At 36.2% G+C, this 6,000-nt stretch overlaps 1 protein-coding gene across 1 annotated transcript in view; it reads left to right on the top strand.

The window, feature by feature from the left end:
• LOC125841344 (uncharacterized) overlaps window positions 1-6,000 on the top strand; it is a 404,974-nt gene that overhangs the window by 5,723 nt on the left and 393,251 nt on the right. The window lies entirely within an intron of this gene.

Raw genomic sequence — 6,000 nt, 5'->3', positions numbered from 1 at the left:
CCCCCCCCCCCCCCCCCAAAAAAAAAGTTATGTTCGTCTCTTTTCATATTAAAAAACGAAGATACCACTTTAAGAAAGTTATTTAAATTTTGTTATGTAAAGAGAAATTGTCCTAAACAATACTAGTGATACCAAAAAAAAACCTTTGCAGAAACACTAAGTTACCAAAGTTTAAATAAGACAGTGAAGAACAAAAATTAATTAACAAAAACTAAAATCTGTAAAATGTACCAGAATCTGTATATTACAGAATGGGAGGAAGATCAAGCCCACTGAATGCACAGTGTCCCCTTAAAAAAATTATTCCCCTATAGTATCCGGGGTTTGATTTGGAATATGTCCTCCTAGGATAGAATGATCTCAATCACCAGTGTATTGATACCCAAAACTCTGGTGTCAGTGAGCCACTTAGCGGCAACAAAGTACACGAATAAAATTTGTGCAGAAGAAAAAGAAGAAATCAGAAATTTTCGTAAGTAAAAAGACCGAAGAATCACTGGTATTTATAGCCAAGAAGCATTGGTTCCGAAAGGTTGCAACCTATCAGAAACCACACGACCTTTCATGAAAGTTTGCAACCTTTTAAACAGTCACGACTGTTCTTGAAAAGTTGCAACCTTTCAGAACAGTCATCTCCAATGGCGGGAAATTCAAATTAAATTGGGAAATTGTTTTAAATAAAATGGGTCACGCGGATTCGAGTCTGGTACAAATGTTTCGGTTAATTAACCAAATAATTGAAATGTTTTTGCCTTTTAATTTATTTATTTAATTAATTAACAAATAATTAACTAAATAATCAAAACAAGCTTTGTCCAAAAAATAATCGATCGATCATTTTCCAAAGCCAAAGTCAAAGCCGTAGTCGTAGCCGTCGCCAAAGTCAAAGCCGTAGTCGTAGCCGTCGCCAAAGCCTAGTGAGCAACGACGATGACGGCGCGAGGGGGTCCTTCTTTCCAACCCTTTTAACAACTAATAGAAGTGTTTCTCTATTTAAATACTTCTATTTTTCTTTCCACTACCAATGAGGGAGAAATTCCCATTTACTAAGGCATAAGAGAACTTTTCAAGTTTCTCTATTTTCATCTTCCCTCCATTTCCCATTAACTATTTCTATATACCCAACAATCCACCCCATGAATGGGGAATGGTTATAACATAAAGGAATGCACAGACGAGTGTGTACTTTACAAACAAAGATCAATTGCATCTGGATAAGTAGGTTTTCCATTGAACTTTTCGTAGTGAACATATATCGGATATACTCGGTTAATCGGTAGATGCGATATCTTTGAAACGTCGAGCTTTGATGTATACCTAGACAACCATATGTCACACATTTAACCCTTTAGCGTTTATGGTTCTTATGGTTGTGTTTGTTTCAGCCATGAACACCTCCTGGTTTCATAAGTGTATAGAGAATAAGCTTTTGACAAAAAATTCTCTTTGAAGTAGCTTACACTTCACACTCTCATTGGTGATTTTTAATTGTGTCATCGCATAGATACACTACTTGGTCAAATCTGCCAAACGTAGCAAATCATTAAAAATATTAAGCTTTATTAACTTATTAACAAACCTTAATGTTTTAACCTCGTTCCTGAACATTGTCTTCCTCATGAGAATGGATTGAGTTGATTGACAATGTCGAACCGTCAGTCACAACTTTGATTTCTCCTTGATCTAGCTCTTGGGATCTCAAGTCTGCTAGATAGAGTTACCGCCATGACGACTTGTCCTAAGCCGTAAACCCATTCGCTTAGATAATCTTTCAACTGCCTCTCTCACTAGGCCTTTCATTAGTGGATCTGACACATTATCTCTTGACTTCACATAGTCAATTGTGATGATTCCACTAGAGAGTAGTTGCCTTAAGGTATTATGTCTCCGTCGTATATGATGAAACTTTCTGTTGTACCTGACGCTCCCTGCCCTATCTATTGATTCTTGACTATCACAATGTATGCAAACAGGTTCCACAGGTTTGGGCCAGAATGGAATATCCTCTAAGAAATTCCGGAGCCATTCAACTTCTTCACCGGCCTTATCTAATCCAATAAATTCAGATTCCATTGTGGAGCGAGCAATACATATCTGTTTGGACTATTTCCAAGAGACTGCTCCTCCACCAAGTGTAAACACATAACCGCTTGTGGATTTTACTTCATTTGACCCGATGATCCAATTTGCATAACTATATCCTTCAATCACTGTAGGATATTTATTATAATGTAAAGCATAGTGTTGTGTATGTTTCAGATACCCCAACACACGTTTCATCCAGTGAGTTTGATTAGGATTACTAGTGAACCGACTCAGCTTGTTAATAGCACATGCTATATCTGGTCGTGTATAATTCATAATATATATCAAACTTCCCAACGCTTTGGCATATTCCAATTGAGAGACACTTTCACCTTTATTCTTTTGAAATGTAAAGCTTAAATCAATTGGAGTTTTGACATCGTTGAAATTCAAGTACTTGAACTTATCCAATACTCTTTCAATAAAATGAGATTGAGATAATTCTAGTCCCTGAGGAGTTTTGAGAATCTTGATCCCTAAGATCAAATCAACAACTCCTAAGTCCGTTATATCGAACTTGCTAGACAACATGCACTTAGTAGAATTTATATCGTCAATATCTTTACTCATTATTAACATGTCATCAACATACACACAAACAATGACTTCATGATTCTGAACGTTTTTAATGTAAACACACTTATCACATTTGTTAATCTCGAATCCATTTGCCAACATTGTTTGGTCAAATTTAGCATGCTATTGTTTGAGTGCTTGCTTGAACCCATAAAACGACTTCACAAGCCTGCACACTTTCTCTTCTTTACCAGGAACTACAAACCCTTCAGATTGTTCCATGTAAATTTTGTCCTCCAACTCTCCATTTAAGAAGGATGTCCATCCATTTGGTGGATTTTAAGATCATACACTACCGCTAGTGCTATTAACATCCTAATTGATGTTATCTTTGTTAATGGATCGTATGTATCAAAGTAGTCCAGACCTTCTTTTTATCTGTATCCTTTGACTACAAGTCTAGTCTTATATTTGTCAATAGTCCCATCGGCTTTCATTTTCCTTTTAAAGATCCACTTTGGTCCTAAAGATTTATTTACTCGAGGAAGATCAGCCAATTCCCAAGTATGGTTACTTAAAATTGATTCGATCTCACTAGTGACTGCTTCTTTCCAATAAGTTGACTCAGACGAAGACATAGCTACTTTAAATGTTTGAGGCTCATTTTCAAGCAAGAATGCCACAAAATCTGGTCCGAAAGAAGTGGAAATCTGTTGGCAATTACTACGCCTAGGATCCTCGTTAGGTAGCATATTTTTCGTTGATTCTTTCTGTGGTTGTTTAGGTCTTTCGCTTGTCGACTCACATTCAGTTTTATACAGATAAATGTGTTCAAAGAACTCAGCGTTATCTGACTCAATTACCGTATTAACATGAATTTCAGGATTATCAAATTTGTGAACCAAAAACCAACAGGCATTACTGGTCACCGCATATCCAATGAATACACAATCCACTGTTTTGGGTCCAATATTCACCCTCTTAGGTAAATGAACCTCTACCTTGGCTAGACACCCCCACACTTTGAAATATTTCAAGTTCGGTTTCTTTCCTTTCCATAACTCATATGGAATCGATTGTGTTTTGCTATGGGGTACCCTATTGAGTATCTTGTTAGCTGTAAGGATGGCCTCACCCTACAGGTTTTGCAGTGAACCAAAACTGATTATCAAGGCATTCATTATTTTATTTAATGTTGTGTTCCTTCGTTGCACCAATCCGTTTGATTGTGGTGTATACGGTGCTAGTTTGATGAATAATACCATATTCCAAACATAGCTCCACAAAAAGGAGATTCCTATTTTTCCCTATCACTCCGAATCTTCTCCACTTCATTTTTGTATTGCTTAAATGCGCCAATTTCTTCATCCTTACTATTGAGCAAATTTACATAACACAATCGAGTGCAATCATCAATAAACGTTATAAAATACTTTTTCCCACCGCGAGATAATATTGACTTCATATCGCATATATTTGTGTTAATTAAGTCTAAAGGTTTTGAATTCGTGTCAACAGACTTATAAGGATGTTTAACAAACTTAAATTCCACACAAATTTCACTTTTCTATTTATCACATTTGAAGTCAGGGAATACTTCTAAAGTAATAAATTTTCGCAAGGCATTGTAATTTACATGTCCCAAACGGGCATGCCATAAATCATTTGACTCCAATAAGTAAATAGAAGCAAAAATTTTATACTGTCAACAACCATTACATTCAGTTTGAAGAGGCCCTCAGTGAGGTAGCTCTTTCCTAAGAACATCTTATTCTTACTTATTACAACTTTGTCACTAACTAGGACACACTTAAACCCGTTCTTAACGAGCTGCAATGCAGTAGAAACTAAATTCTTTCTAGTAGTAGGAACGTGCAGAATGTTGTTCAAAGTCAACACCTTGCCGGATGCCGTTTTCAACATTACTTTTCTAGTTCCTGCAATCCTTGTTGTTTCAGTGTTTCCCATGAACAAGTCTTCATCGAACTCAGCAGGAGTATACGTTGCAAAAGCTTCTTTTGNATGTCATTTTCAACATTACTTTTCTAGTTCCTGCAATCCTTGTTGTTTCTGTGTTTCCCATGAACAAGTCTTCATCGAACTCAGCAGGAGTATACGTTGCAAAAGCTTCTTTTGCATAGCAAATATGTCGAGTGACACCTGAGTTGAGAAACCACTCCTTAGGATTTCCAACTAAGTTGCACTCCGAGATCATTGCACAGAGGTCATCTGCACCTTCCATCTCTTCCACGATGTTTGCTTGACTTTTGCCTTTGTCCTTATCCTTTCTTGGCGTATGAGAGTCAGAAGACTTGTGACCAGCCTTATCACAGTTGTAACAGTTGCCCTTGAATTTCTTCTTGGCCTGTTTTGACTTCTGTATGTTGGGACTTCTTTCTCTTTTTGCCATTGGTAGAAGCTTCTTCAATAATATTAACTCCCAATATTTTCGAATTCCCACGAGATTTATTTTCGGCGGTCTTGTTATCTTCCTCGATCTTGAGCCGAATCACAAGATCTTCAAGCTTCATTTCCTTGCGTTTGTGCTTTAAATAATTCTTGAAGTCATTCCACGAAAGAGGTAACTTCTCGATCATTGCAGCCACCTGAAAAGCTTCATTTACTAACATATCCTCAGTAATCAGATCATGTAAAATAAGTTGAAGTTCCTGTACTTGTGATCCAACAGTTTTACTATTTGACATTTTATAGTCTAAACTTTGCGACCACAAACTTTTTCAAGCATGCATCTTCTGTCTTATATTTCTTCTCAAGTGCATTCCACAATTCTTTCGAAGTAGTCATTGTACTATAGACATTATATAAGTCATCCTCTAAAACACTTAAAATGTAGCCCTTACATAGGAAGTCTAACTGTTTCCATGCTTCAATAACCATGAACTTTTCTCTATCTGTCATATCATCAGCAGGCACTTGAGTTTCTTTGTTAGTAAATTTCTGCTTACCAAGAGTGGTAATCTAGAAAAATACCCGTTGCTGCCATTCTTTCAAATTCACACCAGAGAATTTTCTCGGTTTCTCTGTTGGTGGTACAACAGTTTGGGTTGGTGCAACAATAGCCACTGAAGTCGTAGCATTCTCAATTGCCATTTCTAATAAATAAGAATCGATACAATTGATTCAGTAAACAATAACTTAAATTGCAAACTTAATAGGAGTATAAAATCACGGAGGTTTTTTATCTCCACCAGAAACACATATTAACAATAAATAATGTAATTTCCTTAAGATTGTTATGCAATCTGTATTCTAAACAATACTAGTGCTAACAAAAAAACCTTTGCAGAAACACTAAGTTTCCAAAGTTTAATTACACAGTGAAGAACATAAATTAATTATCAAAAACTAAAATATGTAAAATGTACCAGAATCTGTAAT

The sequence above is a fragment of the Solanum stenotomum genome, chromosome 1 (genome assembly GCF_019186545.1).
Source record: "Solanum stenotomum isolate F172 chromosome 1, ASM1918654v1, whole genome shotgun sequence".
Classification (NCBI taxonomy): domain Eukaryota; kingdom Viridiplantae; phylum Streptophyta; class Magnoliopsida; order Solanales; family Solanaceae; genus Solanum; species Solanum stenotomum.
The sequence above is the reverse complement of the archived record's forward strand: the minus strand, read 5'-3'. Positions and strand labels throughout refer to the sequence as shown.